This window comes from Pteronotus mesoamericanus, unplaced genomic scaffold (assembly GCF_021234165.1).
Source record: "Pteronotus mesoamericanus isolate MK-2021 breed Mesoamerican mustached bat unplaced genomic scaffold, CSHL_Meso_final contig_27, whole genome shotgun sequence".
In the NCBI taxonomy this organism is placed as follows: Eukaryota; Metazoa; Chordata; class Mammalia; order Chiroptera; family Mormoopidae; genus Pteronotus; species Pteronotus mesoamericanus.
The window spans coordinates 4291007-4310101 of NW_026555115.1; positions in this window are offsets into that span (position 1 = coordinate 4291007).

A 19095-nucleotide genomic window follows, 5' to 3' on the forward strand; every position below is an offset into this window, starting at 1 on the left:
AGCTTAGGGGTGATCTCTACCAAAGACAGGTAGCTGGGGATGCAAAGAGACATTTAAAGGGCCAACGCAAACATTTGCAGTGGCAACCACCTTCCTTGATCTCTGGGTACAGGCGGCAGCAGAGTGGGCTGGTGGCTGGGAAAAGATTGGTGAGGAAAACTGTGAAGAGAACTGAGACGGTAGCTGGTGGAGCCCCGGCGATAATGCACCTCCCACTCTGCAGCTACCATCTCACTCAGGCATAAGGGAATCAATTAACCCGTCTTTTGTGCACTCCGCACACAGCTTGAGCGCGTGTGAACTAGGGGTCTAAGTGCAGACAAGCTGGAAGAAATAGAGGATCCCTGGCCAAAGGAATCACACAGCTGCATAGAGAGACTTGAGAGACTGGAGACAGAGGTACTGGGGAAAGAAGGGGAGGAGGAACAGGGCAGTCCCAACTCTTTCTCCTTTCCGTACTCTCCATTGTGCAGGAACAGGCCACACCCCTATGGAGCCAAAAGCTGAAAAGCACACAACAGACAGCCCAAAACTACCCAGTGCAGGCGTGCACACTCGCACTGAGTGGCCAGCAAGGGTTGGCTAGGACTTGCACAGGTTGCAAAGCAGTGCACAGATCGGTGGGGGCAGGTGAAAACTGACCCCCGCAGACCCGCGAGTGCAGAGCAGTCAGCAGAAATAGTGGATCCAAAGCCAAAGAGGTCACAGAGCTGCCCAGAGTCCCTGGAGGAGAGACTGGAGACAGGATTAACCAGAGAGACCTGGAGCTGACTTCCTCCCATTTCTGTAGTCTCCATTTGGAGAGGGCAGGCAATGCACCCAAACAGCCAAAAGTTGGGAAAGCACACAATAGAAGACGCTAAACTGACCAGTGCTGGGGGTCCTGTGGGCCTGGGGAGCCAGACAAGTACACAAGATTGCGAGTAAGTCCCCTGGGCTGGGGGATCCTGTCCGGCCGGGTATGCTGTCGGGCCTGGGAGCTTGCTCAAGAAGCCAGCGGGAGAGTGCAAAGCAACCGACAGAAATAGTGGATCCCTGGCTGAAAGGGTCACAGAGCTGCCCAAAGCAGGAGTCAGATACAGACAGTAGACTCCTGGAAAGCTCAAACAAACCACCCAAGGTCATATAGGGTCAACAACTGACATCATCAAAGGCAGGCCCAGAAAGAAAACTAAAGAAAAATAAACAAACAAACAAATAAATAAATAAATGAAAAGACCTGCCTACTACCATAGAAGTTTATTTCACAAAGTTAGGAAGTCTAGACAGCCCAACTGAAGCAGAAGCAAAAAAATATATAAATAAATAAGTTACTGAACAGACTCTCACAAAAATTGGAAGAATAAGAAGTTCCCCCCAAATGAGTGGAAAAGGGGACTCCCCACAAAGAAACCTAAATGAAATAGAGGCAAGGGAACTATCAGATATTGAATTCAAAACAATGGTTCTAAGGAAGCTCAATGAGCTCAGCCAGCTCAAAGAGAACTATGAGAAACTGCACAGAAACTATCAGGATCTTACAACAAACTATATCAACCTGGAAAAGGACATAGAAACTATCAAGAAGACACAAGAGGATATGAAGAATACCATTTCTGAGTTGAAGAACACAGTAGAAGGAATCCAAAGCAGGCTGGATGAAGCTGAGGATCGAATCAGTGAGATGGAGGATAAGGTAGAAAGAAGCTCCCAGAAAGAACAAGAAATGGAGAAAAGACTCAAAAAGAATGAAGAGGCATTTAGGGAAATGCAGGACAACCTGAAACACAATAGTATCCGTATAATAGAGATACCAGAAGGAGAAGAAGAGGAGCAAGTGATAGAGAACATCCTCGAAAAAGTAATGATGGAAAATTGCCCCAATTTGAGGAGAGAAATGGTCTCATGGATCCAGGAGGCACAGAGGACCCCACTCAAAAGGAACTCAATGAGGTCCACTCCAAGACACATCATCATTAAAATGGCAACTATCAAAGACAAAGAGCGAATCCTCAAGGCAGCAAAGGAGAAGGAGAAAGTAACATACAAGAAGGCTCCCATGCGCCTAGGAGCTGACTTCTCAACAGAAACGCTATGAACCAGAAGGGAATGGCAACAAATATTCCAAGTAATGAAAAGCAAGGGTGTACAACCAAGGCTGCTCTATCCAACAAGGCTATCAGTTAAAATAGAAGGGGAAATAAGGAGTTTCCCAAACAAAAGAAGACTAAAAGAATACATCTCTAACCAAAACAGCACTCCAAGATATGCTAAAGGGACTGGTTTCAGAAGATGAAAGAAAAGACTGAGAAAGAGAAAAACACAGGTACAGAGAGAAAAAAATGAATAAGTTTCTATCAGTAATAACTCTCAATGTAAATGGACTAAATGCCCCAATCAAAAGACACAGGGTAGCTGAATGGATAAGAAAACATGACCCACACATATGTTGCCTACAAGAGACCCACCTCAGAGCAAACGACCTACACAGATTGAAAGTAAAGGGATGCAAAAAAAATATTCCAAGTAAATAGGTAAGAGAAAAAGGCCAGGGTTGCCATACTTGTATCAGACAAAGTAGATTTCAAAACAGGCCATAAGAAGAGACCCAGAGGGGCACTTTATAATACTTAAAGGAAGATTCTATCAAGAAGACATCAACATTGTAAACTTATGTGCTCCCAATATAGGAGCCCCCAAGTATATAAGGAAATTGTTGGACGACTTCAAAAAAGATATAGACAGCAACACACTGATGGTAGGGGATTTCAACACCCCACTGTCAAACATGGACAGATCATCCCAAAGAAACATCTACAAAGATATTGTGGAGCTGAATGACGCACTGAATCAAATAGACTTAACTGACATATATAGACCCTTACAGGCCATAGAAGAAAAATACACAGTCTTTTCAAATGCTCATGGCAGTTTTTGAAAGATAGACCACATGATAGGACACAAAGCAAACCTCAGCAAATTCAGGAAAATTGATATAATTCCAAATTTTTCTCAGATCACAAGGGCTTGAAACTGGAAATCAACCTTAAAGAGAAACTTCAAAAACTTGCCAACTCATGTAGACTGAACAGTAGACTATTAAACAATGAATGGGTCAATAATGAGATAAGAGATGAAATCAAAAAATTTCTGGAAAAAAATGAAAATGAACAGACAACAGTCCAAAACCTATAGGACACAAAACCTACAGGCGGTCCTGAGAGGCAAGTTCATAGAAATACAGGTTTACCTAAAAAAGATAGAAACATTTCAAATAAAAGACCTAACACCACAACTTCAAGAACTGGAGAAACAACAACAAATAAATCCCAGAGCAAGTAGAAGGAAGGAACAGTCAAGATTAGAGCAGAACTGAATGACATAGAGACGAAAAGCACAATTCAAAGGATCAACCAATCCAGGAGTTGGTTCTTTGAAAAGATAAATAAAATCGACAAGCCTTTAAGCAGACTCCTCAAGAAAAAAAGGGAGAGGACCGAAATCAATAATATCAGAAATGAAAGAGGAGAAATAACTACTGTTACCACAGAAATACAAAGGATTGTCAGAAACTTCTAGGAACAATTATTTGCCAAGAAATTTGAAAAACTCAATGAAATGGACAAATTTCTATAAAAATATATCTTCCAGCACTGAAGGAGGAGGAAACAGAAAGCTTGAACAGACCAATAACAGCTGGAGAAATTGAGCAGTAATCAGGAATCTCCCGGCACACAAAAGCCCAGGGCCGGACTGATTCACAGGAGAATTTTACAAAACATTTAAGGAAGAGCTAACCCCAGTCCTTCTGAGACTATTCCAAAAAATCCAAGAGGAGGGAAGACTCCCAGACTCTTTCTATGAGGCCAGCATCATCCTCATTCCAAAACCAAATAAAGACCCTACAAAGACAGAAAACTACAGACCAATTTCACTGATGAACATAGACGCTGAAATCCTCAAAAAATATAGGCAAACCGCTTCCAGCAATACATTAAAAAGATTATCCACCATGATCAAGTGGGATTCATCCCAAGGATGCGGGGATGGTTCAATATACGCAAGACAATAAACATAATACATCACATAAATAAAAGAAAAAACAAAACCACATGATCATCTCAATAGACACAGAAAAAGCATTAGGTAAGGTACATCACCCATTTATGATCAAAACACTCAGCAAAATGGGAATAAATGGAGCATTCCTCAACATAATAAAGGCCATATATGAAAAACCTACAACCAATATCATACTCAACGGGCAAAAACTGAAAGCTTTCCCTCTAAGCCTGGGAACACGACAAGGATGTCTGCTTTCTCTGCTTCATTTCAACATCATATTGGAAGTCCTAACCACAGCAGTCAGACAAGAAAAAGAAATAAAATGTTTCCAAATAGGAAAGGAGGAAGTAAAACTCTCATCGTTTGCAGATGACATGATAGTGTACATACAGGGTTTCTGTAGACTGTACCAAAAAACTCCTCAACCTAATAAGTGAATTTGGTAAAACAGCAGGATACAAAGTCAACATTCAGAAATCAAAGGCGTTTTTGTACACCAGCAATGAAATAGAAGAAGAAGATATCAAAAAAAAAAAAAATACCACTTGCTATAGCAAAAAGAGAAATAAAGTACCTTTGAATAAATTTAACCAAAGAGGTAAAAGAACTGTAAGCATAAAACTATACAACATTGAAGAAAGAAATTAAGGAAGACACAAATAAATGGAAGCATATACCGTGCTCATAGATTGGGAGAATTAATATCATCAAAATGTTCATACTACCAAAAGCAATTTATAGATTCAACGCAATCCCTATTAAGATACCAATGACGTACTTCATAGATACAGAACAGACATTTCAAAAATTTATATGGAACCATAAATGACCCCGAATAGCCTCAGCAATTTTGAGAAAGAAACACAAAGTAGGAGGGATCACAGTACCGGACATCAAACTATACTACAATGCCACTATACTCAAAACAATCTGGAACTGGCACAAGAACAGACCCATAGACCAGTGAACAGAATAGAAAGCCCAGACATAAGCCCAGATCTACATGGCCATCTAATATTTGACAAAGAGGGCAGATCATAAAATGGAGCAATAATAGCCTCTTCAACAAATGGTGTTGGGAGAGCTGGACAGCTACATGCAAAAAATTGAAATTGGGTCATCAGCTGACACCATACACAAAAATAAGCTCAAGATGGATAAAAGACTTAAATATAAGTCACAATACCATCAAAGTCCTCGAGGAGAACATTGGCAGGAAACTCTCAGATATCCCATGCAGCAATTTTTCACTGATGTGTCTCCTAAAGCAAGGGACATAAAGGAACGAATAAACAAGTGGGACCTCATCAAAATAAGAAGCTTCTGCACAGCTAAAGAAAACATCAGCAAAATGAAAAGGGTACCAACTCTACGGGAAAATATATTTGCTAATGATACATCAGACAGAGGTCTAATCTCCAAGATATATAAAGAACTCAGTTGAATCCACTCCAAGAAGACAAATGATCCAATCAAAATGGGCAAAGGACGTGGGCAGATGCTTTTCCAAGGAAGCAATACAGAGGGCCCAGAGACATTTGAAAGGATGCTTGGCATCACTAGCCCTCAGAGAAATGCAGATCAAAACCACCATGAGGTACCACCCTACACCAGTCGGAATGGCCTTCATAAAAAGATCACAAACAACAGGTGCTGGCTAGGCTGTGCAGAAAAGGGAACACTAGTACACTGCTGGTAGGAATGCAGACTGGTGCAGCCATTGTGGAAAACAGTGTGGAATGTCCTCAAAAAGCTGAAAATGGAACTGCCTTTTGTCCCAGTGATTCCCCTGCTGGGACTATACCTTAAGAATCCCCAAACGCCAATTCAAAAGAACCTATGCACCCCAATGTTCACAGCAGCACAATTTACAATAGCCAAGTGTTGGAAGCAACCTAAATGCCCATCAGTAGATGACTGGATCAAAAAACTATGGTACATTTACACAATGGAATACTACACAGCAGAAAGGAAAAAAGAACTACTACACTTTGTGACAGCATGGATGGAACTAGAGAGCATTATGCTAAGTGAAATAAGCCAGGGGGCGAAGGACAAATACCATATGATCTCACCTATAAGTGGAACCTAACTAACAATTCAAAGATGCAAGGAAAATAAGACCAGCAACACTGAAAGGAAAAGAAATGAACAGAGAAAAGAAGGATGAAGGGAGGGGGGGACAGGGAGAAAAGGAAGGGAATGGGAGGGTTGGGGAACGTGTAGGAAGGTCTGATGGACAAAACCAAAGGGAAAGGATTGAGATGAGGGAGGGGGCAGGGGAAGGCAGTGGGGGGAAGGCAGAGAAAAATGTATTTGAAAAAATAAATAAATTACAAAAAATTTTTAAGAAATTAAAAAAAGATACCTGTATAGCTACAGAAAAAAAAATTATATAGACGAGCATGGAGGGAAGATTATATGAAGACACAGGGAGGAGGTGGCCATTTATAAGTTAAGTGGAGGGGCCTCGCAAGAAATTAGTAAGAAATCAACCCTGTTGACACCTTGTTCTTGAATTTCTAGCTTCCAGAAGTATGAGAAAATAAATTTCTGTCATTTAAAAAAATAAAATCAGATAGAGCTAGTTTAAATCCCACCCTTCTCATACACTGTTTGTGTGATTTTGTATTATATAACTATATAATCTCTCAGTATGTCAATTTCCTCACATGTAAATTTGAGATGATATTTAATTCATGGAGTTGGTAGAATTACTTGGTTCATTTAACAAGACCTCTTGAACATAGTAGGTAATATTATTATAATGTGACTTCTGTTTGCTGACTAAGCATGTGACATACATTAACTTTAATCCATGGTACCCATTGCATCAGATTTTATAACCTTTATTTTCTGGATGGGAAGATTTAGGCTCAGGTTCCCTTTCCTTCAGACTGAATGTCTGGACTAACTTATAAATATTTGTTATAAGAAAAGCTTCTTGTGTCCTTATGGAGTAATAATCAGGAAAATAGTAATTTTGATTAACTAGAATAACCAGAGAGGTAGATATGAATAAGGCAAAGAGGTAGGTAACCTAAGATTATATTTACTTAACATTTGAGAATAAATTTCATGCATCTTCTCCAGCATGTTTTTTCCCTAATTCAAAACAGTGAACTTATTTTTGACTCTCTAAGTATATATGAGTAGTGCAGAAAACAGTTCTGAAGGGTAATTGAAAAACAGATGCAAATTTACCTCATATTTCAAACTTTCCAATTATAATTATCAATCCACATAATTTCCCCAAATCCCACTAGAAACTGACATACTATTAGATCTTAAAAAAGCACCCTGGCTTTTGTGGACCTCGTACAGCAGTATTGACCATCACATGACTTGTAATCAGACAAGCCTATACTTTCACTCTAGCTCTGACACATAATGGCTGTGCACCTTTATACAGTTTCAAAGCACAATGAGACTCAGTTCTGTCATCTGTAGTATGCCATTAATGGAATAATGTAAATATTAAAATATGTTTTTAAAAAACTTAATGATATATGGGTAAAAGATTTGAAAAGATCCTTCATCAAAAAAAGATATATAGACAGCAAAAAAAGCCTGAACATATGCTTAATGTTATTAGAAAAATGTAAATGAAAACCACAATGAACCACCACTGTATACCTATTATAATGGCCAAAAATAAAAGCTAAACAAACAAATTTTTAGTGCCAAGTGCTGGTCAGCATGTGGAGCTACTAGACTCTTATACATTGATGATATATTATATAGCCACTTTTGAAAGTAGTTGTTTAAAGTAAAATATACACCAGTAACCCAGTAATCCCATTCCCAAGTTAGAGAATGTAAAAACCATATTCACACAATAACTTATATGCCTATGTTTATAGCAGGTTTGCTCATAATCACTGAAAGAAGAACTGATCCAAATGTTTTCAACTGATAAATTCATACAATGGAATATTATTCAGCAGTAAAAGATAATAGACTATGATGCCACAACATGGATGATCTCAACTGTATTCTAAGTAAAAGAAGATAGACTCTCTGCAGAACTATGGGGATGATGGATGTTCTAGATCTTGCTTGTGGTGATTATATTAGTGTATGATGGTGGCAACACTGAACTGCACACTGAAAAGAGTGGTTTCTAGGCTGTGTAAATTACACCCCAATAAAAAGTTAGTCTCATATTTATTCAACCTTTCATAATTTATAATGTACATTTCATACATGTTTGATTAGATGTTCAGGCCATTTAATTGGTAGATATCATTCTCTTCCTTATTTCATAAGTAAGGAATAAAACACTGAATAAGAAAAAACAGAATAAATTCTGGGTTTTCTGCTTCCTAACCAGTTCTCTCTGGCAGACATTAAGATGTTAAGGTCTGTTTCACTGAACCTATGTTGTGTGATACTTTAAAAACAGCTCATGGTATTTTTCCTATTAAGTAGATTTGCAACAAAAAAGAAATATTCCAAGGTGTCACTCTTTTTATGCTGCTTTTTTCTTCCACTCTTAGAAAAGGATACAAACCTTCCTGGGATAATTGACTATCCATTGAAGTTTCATAGTTTGTATTTTTATTTTATTGCCATTATTTTCTTGAAAAAAATGCTTAAAATTATATTTAAAAAACTCCTGCCAAAATACTTGAAGTGAGCTGCTCTTGGAGAAACTAAGAATAGGTTAGTTTTGTTTCTTCCTATAAACTTTTTCCCCAAGGATGGTGAATTAGACAAGCTAGCAGGTCAGCTTTGAAGACGCTCAAAGCAGACATGTGGCACCATAGAGATTACTTTTGTTTAGTGAGATGGACATTTATGCTGCATTTTTTCTCCCACAGAGAAAGAAAGCCACACAAAGAAATTTAAATCTCACACAGCAAGCAGAACCAACATTCATCCAAAAAGTAAAAGCACACTCTGAGGAGCAACTGCAGTTCTCTTCTACCCCAACATTGAACAGTCAATGGAATTGAGAGGCCAAACTGGAACACTAACTCTTTCCCAGCTATTTAGACTAGTAGCCCAACAGTCCTTCTCCCCACCCTCAGAATGATTAAAGAATAATCTTATGTCTTGCTAACAAAATTCGGCTGATTTTAGGTGAGAAGTAGATGGCTATTGACACAGAAACTGAGATAGAATTTACTTTGGTTCCTTATAGCTGAAGAATCACATTAATGAGAAGGGATGGATTAGTGGAGAATAGATTCAATGATCCATAAGGCCTATGGTTAACATGAGATCAAAATAAGATATGTGGAAAAGAGCAGTAAGAAGAAAAGTATGCTGAATTTAGAGTCACTTCTATGTTTGAAAGTTATTATTGGTAGCTTTAGGAAAGTCCTGGAACTTCTGTTTGGGACTTAGGAGTCTGGGATCATGAGACAGAAAACCAATTAAAATACCTTGGAGAAAATGATGGCAAATGGAGGATTCCCAGACCCAATTCCAAGAATTCATCTCAATTTTGATACTATGTACCCAAAGATAGCATTAGATTCCACAGGCTAAGGGTTTAGTCCTACAAGTCTCTCCCTTTCCCCTATCCCCAGCCTCAGATGCCAGTAGCAAGCCCAGGCTCTTACCTGTGTTACTGACCAACCACTTATAGATTGGAGGGTCTAATGTCTCTATCTCTGGTTTCAATGAATTTGCTATTACATAACTCTGGAAATTCTGTTTATTTACTATCTTACTGATTTATTAAAATGAATATTAAAGGATATAAACCAACAACTAGGTGAAGAGATACATAAAGCTAGATCCTTAATCAAGGATCTCCTGTTCTTGGGAAGTTTGGTATCTGGCTTGTTGGCATATGGAATCTTTCTTTCTGGTTCCCCAGTGTGGCAGTTTTCTAGAAAAAGGACCAAAGAGCTATTTTCCTGGGTTTTTAAGGAGGTTTTATTACATAATGATGATTGACAAAGTCATTTGACAATTAAACTCAATCTCTCATCCTTTTCCCTCCCTGGGGGTCTATGTAGGGTAGATAAGAGGTGGGACTGAAAGTTCCAAATCTTTAATCACATTGTTGGTTCTCCTGGCAACCAGCCCCACCCTTGGGTGAGATCCAAAAAGTCACCTCATTATATAACAAAAGAAAGCTTGATCACTTTAAACACTTAGGGAATTCCAAGTGTTTGGTGAGCTGTAACCAGAAACTGTAAAAGATGACCAAATATAAATTAAAACATTGCAGGTAGATTTAGTATAATAATGTGTATGTCTTTTGAAGGATAAAAGAGAGAAAAAAATGCTAGTGAAAGAGCTAAAATAAGGGACTGGAGTTTCATCAAAGCACTCTTTCCCCAGGTCACCTTCTTTATCAAATTTATGTTGCATGTCCCCATCTAGACCAATAAATTGTAACCAGAAGTATGGGAAACTAGACTGATCAATGGTTGGCTGGGTACTCATCTTTGGGAAAATCAACTATGTGAGAAGTAGGTATAAATTTTAATATAATTTCTCCATCTGACCCCTGTATATAGAGATAGTGTAAATACACAGGAACTACATTTCCTTAATGTAATTTTCTCCTTAATTTGAGCTAGTCTTGTCCAGTCCAATAGCACTATGACTCAGGTCTCCCTTCAAACTTATCTTTCCACCTTTGCACATCCTGTATGTCTGGTCCCTTAATGATTGGGCCCTTAAGACATTAGGTTATGGTCAGCATCAAGCTATCTTAAAAACAAAGCCTCCTGTCTGTGGATCATGGAAGCAGAGCTTCAGCCAAATTAAAGATGAATTTTGAGCTCAGCTGTGTTTCAGCCTGAGATCCATGAAAGCAGGCCTACCCACTACATCCTCAGGAAATCAGACAGAATGGTGCCTGTGATGCTGTGCCTCACATTAGGACTTGATACAATGATAAAGTACTCCCTACGCTAGCCCCCACCAATTATTAGTGCCCACAACCCCAGCTTCTTTATTTACCATGAATAATGATCTTTCCTATATAATCTGCCATTTCGAGGCTATTGGGGAGCCAGGTGTTAGAGTATCTCCTCATCTGTACCTCCTGGCTTGTCACCATTTTCCTAAATAAACCTTTACAATTTTTGTTGCAAATTCCTGTTCACATCTTATTGGGCTTTGATGAGCACAGGCAAACAAACCCTTTCAGTTTGGTAACAGGAGAGAAAATTTCTAGTCAAGCAATGATGGGTCACCATTTCAGCTACTCTCTAGTCTACTGACCCTGAAAGTGTTGTAGAATAGAAACCAGAACCAAGTTGGATTCTCATCTCCAGAATAAAAGAACTTAATTCAAAGATGCCAATAATAAAATTAAGATTTATTTCAGCTCTGCAAAGGGCAGAAGCTCTACTAATCAGAACCAGAGAGTCATGCCTGTGTGTGAATGCTCAGGCTTTTTATTGGTGTCAGAGGACGGGAGTAGGCTCTTCCAGTTTGGCTATAGTTGTGCAGATAATAGTCGTCATTATTTTCTCCTTGCAGGAACACTCTGGTCTTGTTTTTCTTTCTTTTTTTTTAAGCCCTGTGAATAAGCTCAATAAAAGATAGTTGTTTATTTTGTGTTTCTCAGAGGCCTTATACTTGTACCCAGCTTCTAGTTTTCCCCTCCTCTTTTCCCCTTCCCCAAACATCTGTGGTATCTCACAAATGCAAGGAAAGGTATCAAAGGAAGTTCCAGACCAGGATGATTTAAGGTATGTATATTCTGGTTAAGAAGGAGAGATATGAACCATTTGTTTTCAAATGTACTTGGTTAGGGGAGTTGAGGTCTTGCAGTTTACTAGCTGGCTGTAAGTTGCTCAAACTGTTTGGACTTAATATTTTGGTCTCTGTTTCCCCATTCCACTTGCCCAGGAATGTCCCTAGGTTCTTACTATCCTGTCCCAAAAAGAGTTTTCAGAGATGTTTTTTACAATGTGAATTCCTGGGCTTTACCTTAGATTTCTAAGTACAGAATACAGGAATTGGCATTTTCATAGTATTCTCAAGAACATTTTTATTTACATTAAATATTGAGAGAATGCTCCATACCTTTCATTTATAAACAAAATAGTAAGTTTGATACCAGCTACAGTCCCTTTTGACCCTAGAAATGGACTCTTTTAATATAAAAATGTAGAATCTACAATCTGGCTATACAGGACTGTAGGGTAAGTGGAGGCAGTCTGGATCCCTCGCCCAGGTGTCCGGATAACTAAAGGAAGCAGTTTCTCACAATCTTGAAGGGGTTTGATAAAGTAGTGTTCTCCTAGCTTTGAGGCTGGGTCTCACAGTCTTGAAGCTGGGTCCAATAAATGGGTCCCATTACATGAAGTTGGCTTGTATGTGCAGCTCATGCTACGTTACTTAACATTTTGGCCTGAGACTGGCTTTATTTATGCTAGTACTTAAAAATGTAGGGACTTATTAGAGTGTGCGCAGACATTGACATTGAAGGGGAATGCAAGGGCCCACACTGGGTGCCACGCAGAGGAGAAAGGTGACATGCAGTGTGACATGGCCTTGTATCCTCTGTGGCTCCCTTGAATAAAGACATGTCACACATACCAATGGCTCCATGAATATTCTTCCGTATGCACGAATCCTATGAACCTGTCCGGCCCTGAACAGTGGCAACATAAGAACTATTTGAGAAGAGACCAAATGTAGAATTTGTTTGGGCACAATCTTTGTTAAAATTGTTCACTAACATATCCCTGGCACTTAAAACATTGACTGCACATGGTAGGCCCTCAATAAATATAAGCTGCATTTGTACAATTACTTATTGTTCTTATGTATATTATTTTTGTAGCAAATAATACAAAAGAAGAAAAACTACTTTGTTGTCTAAGAACAGATGCATAGTGATGCTATACAGTAAGCTGGAGTAATATTTATTAATCAATAGTCATCTCTTTAAGTGCTTCTTATATGCTCTTTTAACCTTCATCACTTAACAATGAGCCAGGTAACAGCTTCCACCCGAAATTCTTTTTCTTTCACTGCAAGACAGTCCTTCCTCATGAGCTTTTTTTTTTAGTTTGTAAATCTCAGTAACTGATAAACTTGTGCAGTAAATTAACATTTATCTAAGTTTATCTTCTGTAGTCCAGCAGAGAATAAAAGCAAATCCTTGTCATACAAAACAGAACTTTACAAAGGTGGTGACTTCTATGCAGTGCCGAGGATCTTGGCTAAACCACCCAAACTTCTCCAATATTCTCTTTTTAAAAATTTTTAAATACATGTTTAAATATTAAATTTCACATGATTGGTGAAATCAATGAAATCAGACAGAAAATATAATCAATTCCACCCATTACTTCTCTATCTCAAAAAAAAGTTTACAGCCCCACATATAATATGTATACACACAAAGAAGGTATGTTTTGTTTGCTTTTTGTTTTGTTTGATTTTCTCAATTAATAGTGCCTACGGATATCCCTCCATGATAATCTAATGCAGTTTTATCTCATTATTTTCATGTTTTAGAATTTGTGTTTAGCACACATTTATTTTACTCCTTTACTATAAATGGATATTCAGATTTTATCCTATGCTTTGCTAATATATACCATTCTACAGTAAACATTTTAATATATTTTAAACATTAAACTAATGTTTAATTTTCTAATGATTTTTTTAAAAAATGTGGATCATAAAATATTTACATTTTCAACTGTAATGGTGTCTTCCAAATTAATTTTTTAATAAGCTATGTAAACAAAAATAAACCATTTTAGACCATAATAAAGAAAAACTATCATTTATTTGACCAAATGTGGCCACAGTGCAGGAAACACAGATTCAGTAAGCACCCTAAATTGCATTCCACCAAGACAAAAGTGAGGCCAACTTTTACAGTGAAAATTACCACCCAGGTAACTAAGTTCATTTTATGTCCATTAGGTATCAAAATTTTGCAGTTAATTTGTCACTATAGATGCAAATGAGGATACATTTGTGCAGTTCTGGTTGGTTGGGGCTAGTTTTAGTCCATTGGTAAAAGATGAAATCAGGTTTTTCCTTCAGTGGTTGATGAAATAGCATTGAAAAAAAGGGGGGCATAGTGCAGAAAGCCAAAGGACAGTTGAGTCTGAGGTTCTTCCTAGTGTACAGAGTACATGAGGAGCACCTGTTAACAAATGTCTGCTAAACTCTCTTCTATAAAATTTGGGCCTTCAGTTGACCATGAAGAGTTCATCTCAGCAAATAAGTTCTTTCTCGGAGTTCACATGAAATTAATCTTTTTGGGGTCCACAGTTAATGTGTCCTCAAGCAATAAGTGCCCATTTTATAATATCTTCTCCCATATTAGATTTTGCTCTATTGTTTGTTTCTAATTTTATAAGACAATAATGTGTCTTATTTACTATAGCTTTGACATTTATTTTCCTGAACTACTGATGAGATTGAGCAACTTTACATATGTTAATCATTTTGCTGCAATTCACTTTTAAGGAACTTGAAACATGTGTTTAAGTTACCCCTCCAGAAAACTTTTCAGAAACACTTCCTTTACTTGAAAAATGCAAATAGATTACTTGGAGTTACTTATATGAATACTAACATTATAAGAGTAGGACTTTATTAAAATAAGACCATGGGAAAGGAATGTGCATCGGTCTTTATCAGGAAATATGTTTAATAAAATTGTAATCAGTGAGATGAGTCACTGATTAAAGACTCTGAGCATTTAAACCAAAAGGCAAACTAGATCTGTGTGTTTCTGGAAAGCCTCTGGGCATTTGTGAGAAGCAGAACTGTGCTCTGACAGTCTGGAAAAAGAAAAACCATGGAGAGCCTTTGTTTTTTCTACCACATGCCAAACCAGACACAAATAAGAAACAAACTTGTAGGAGAAGCACAAATGCAATGCACTAAGTAATGATGAAAGAGTCAAGTTTTCACAGGTAAGTCAAATGTAGAAATGCTATGCAACAAGTAATTTGTAGCCACATGTAAATTCTCACCCTTCTTAGAAGGCTATGTTTTCTTTTTAGAAAAACAAAATAATGAAGTTACAGAGCAGCGTCCAAATGGCAGGTGCATGGCTGACCAGAGAAACCCTGGTGATTTACTCAGACAATTCTTTCATTCCTTCTCCGATATCAGCCGTCCTGAGCAATGTCAGCTCTCTGCATGTTTACAATGATGAAAGTGTAGACCTAACCAGAAGAAATCTCATCTGGAAGCCTCTTTTATTCTTTGAAGCCATCCTGTTTCCACACTTGGAACATCCACCTATTGCTTTGTAAGCCTGAGGCATTTGGGATTCTCAAACCTATTGCTATCATCACTGCAGTGTGGGCTGACTAATGCTGTTTCCTCTGCATGGAGATCAGTTTAGACATGCCTGGGGTATCTCTGAACAATCATATTCAAGGTAGGTTTACCTATCAAGAGAGAGAATCATGTTCCTGTAGAGAAAAGCTGGTTCTTTGCAGGAAAATCGTACAAAAAGAATGATTCTGCGGCCCTTTGGTGAATGTAAAGTTTTCCCAAGATACCTGCTATTTTTCTAATACAAAATAGATACACTGAGAGTGGACACACTCCAAACACTGAGCTAATTTGACTAGTTTAATTTTAGGAGGGTAAACAAAGTAAAAAGTATTACCAGAATATAATGTCACCTCTAATTTTTCCTTCTTCAAAATGACAATCTCTCATCCAGCTGTGTCACTTTGTCACATTGCATTACCTGATGGAACAGATCAATGTCTCTTATTCAGAAAATTCTGTCTCCTCATTAAACCCAGTTGTGACACAAACCCATTTACAATATAAGTGGCTGCCACTTTCCAAAGTGTTTACCCCTAAGATCCATAAGACAAAACAAAAATGGCACAAGGTTTGGTCAAGACACCTGCCCAATGTCAAGAGAAAGAGTCTCATTTTGAAGATGTTGTCAGTGGGCAAGTTATTGTTAAAACAGGTTTTAGAAGTGAATCACAAACATAACAGCCTCACTGGGAGAGCTTCAACCTCTGAGATGCAATACTGTGTGGCATTAATCCTTTGGTGCCTTCATCAGTTTGTCTTTAATAATATTTCATGCTTAACAACACTATAATTATAGTTTGAATGTACTGTTCCATAAAAAGAATGTCATGTGAGCATATGTTGTGTTCAGTCATGCATAGCAAATGGGAAGAGAGAAAACTTCATTGTATGTGTGGGAGTTAATGTCAAAATACTTTTACAAGTTATGTTACATTTTATTACAGATGTAGTAGGAGAAGGTATTGTGTGAAGCTGATAACTTAAAGTGAAATTTAGCAGATCAACATTATGTTAATAGTGTTTTTTTATTAAATGAAATTTAAGTAATAACTTTGGGAAATTTAAAGAATGATGTGATCCATATATTTAACTCTTACTAATTTTCCATTTTAGAAGTTCATTGACAAGTACAGTACCAATTTATCAAGTGGACCACCATCTCTTGAAGCCTTCCATGAATTAGTTAGGTTTTAACCATCTCCCCATTAATATGCCTGTTGATCTAAAGCTACTGAGTACCTGCTATGTACAAAAACTGCAAAGTAGTAAAGATACAAATTAAAACAGACTCAGGCCCTACATGCAAGATTTTTTCATTTGGAAAGCTGGGCTACAAATAATGATAAAGACATTAGATACATGCAGTAATTGGATCATAAACAATGTGCAATAGGTAGATGTGAAAAAGAACACAAGATGGACTTGGGAAAATAAGTTATGAAAGATGAAGTGAGCTGGATTTCTAGAGAGTGGAAGTTTGCAATTGTAAATCTTATGAGGACATTCTAGGCATACATGAAAAATAATTGTGTATTAGGGTAAAAATACATTATATAGTTTTTAAAAATAAAGAATGAGTCATTCAAAAATATGCTGGGCATGTAGAAGGACTCATATCATGATAAACTTTTGATGTTAAGGTTTTTTCCCTAATAAACGATTAGAAGAAATTCAAGACTATGAAACAGAAGAGTTATTTGATCAGCTTTAGAATATAAAGAGATAGATTTCAGCTGTGCAAATTACATATTGAAAAGCGGTGATAGTCAGGTGAAACTGGAACTATATGCCCATTAAAAAAATATTAAAATTGTCAAGACTCATTTGACAAGAGCTTGAACTAGGGCTGTGATGTTTCATCTGCGTTGTCACATTTAAGTGCACAGAGTTGTTTTACAGAGTTGCTCACAGTGTTCCTTTAGTATCTCCTGGATACCTGTGGGGTTGGCAGTGATTGTCATGCCCATCATTCCTAACTTGGCAATTTCTTGTATTTTATTAAACTCTCTAAAATTGTATCAATATTGTTTCATCTTTTCAAAGAACCAGTTTTTTGTTTAGCCTTTTCTCTAATGTTTTTCTGTCTTAATTTTATTGATTTCTGCTCTTATTCTTGCTATTTTCTTCCCTCTGCTTAATTTGGGTTTCTTTTCCTTTTTCCTTTCTAGTCATTTTAGGTGAAAGATTAGATTAATTATTTAAAACCTTTCTTCTTTGTTAATATAAGCATTGAAAGCTATATATTTCCCTGTAAGAACATTTTTTTCTTGCATGCTCCCAAATTTTTCATTTTCATTCAGTTCAAAACATTTTCTTCCTCTTCTTTAAATGTACAGCTCTTTTTAATTAAATTATACTTGACATATAATATTATATTAGTTTCAGGTGTACAACATAGTGATTTGACATTTATATAACTTACAATGTGATCACCAGAAGAAGTCTAATAATCATCTGTCACTATACAAAGTTATTGTGATATTATTGAATGTATTCCCTATTTTGTATTTTACAGCTATTCATAATGCACACTTTTTTGCCCAAAATTATTGAGGGAATAATAAGGATGCACATTATACATGGGTATAATGATTACATACCATGGGTATAATAATCCCATTTATAATGTACACAAAAACATGGATGCACAATATACATGGAAAATATAATATGTTTATACCTCTTAATTCCCTTTACCTTTTTGCCCATCTCTCTACTAAATAATCCTCTGGCAACTACTGGTTTTTTATTTCTCTGTATCTATGAGTCTGTTTGTTTGTTTATTTGTTTAGTAGTTTAGATTCCATGTATAAGTGAAAAGATACAATATTTGTCTTTTTTCTGACTATATTTCACTTATCATAATAAACATAATACCCTCTAGGTACAGCCATGTTGTTGCAATAGCAAGACTTTATTCTTTTTCATGGCTGATAAAATTATATGTAAAACTTCTTCTTTGTCATTTATCTATCAATGGACATCTACATTGCTTCCATATTATGGTTACTGTAAATAGCGTTGCAATAAACCTATGGGTGCCTATATCTTTTAGTATTAGTGTTTTATTTTTTCAGATAAGCACCCAGAAGTAGAATTACAGGGTCCTTGTTTGTCTTTTATTATCATATTTCTTTTAAAGTCTATTTCATATTGTATAAGCATTGTCATTTTAGTTTTATTTTCTATTTCTATTTTCATGAAATAACTCTTGATCTCTCCTTCAATTCTGAAGGATAACTTTACCATGTAGAATATTTTTGGTTGTAGGTTTTTCCTTTCATTGTTTTGAATATATCATGCCACACCCTTTTGGCCTGCAAAGTTTCTGTTGAAAATCAGCTCATAGTTTTATGGGCAATCCTTTGTATGTAACTAGTTGTTTTTCTCGTGCTACTTTTAAGATTCTCTATCCTTAATATTTTCATTATAATTTTTTCTTGGTGTGGGTCTCTTTGGGTTCATCTTATTTGGGATTCTCTGTGCTTCCCAGACTTGGATATCTATTCCTTTCATCAGGTTATGGACATTTTCAGTCATTATTTCTTCAAATGGATTTTCCATCACTTTCTCTTTCTTCTCCTTCTGGGACCCCTACAATGTGAATGTTAGTACTCATGATGTTGCCCCAGAGGTCCCATATGCTACCCTTAATATTTTTAACTCTTTTTTTTTTATTTGATCTTTCTAATCACTCTTCCATTCTTCTCTGTCATCTGATTTGATACTAATTCTCTCTTTCATTTTTTTTTTCAGTTGTTATATTCTTCAGCTCTGATAGGTTCTTTTTTAAAAAAATTTATCTTTTTGTTG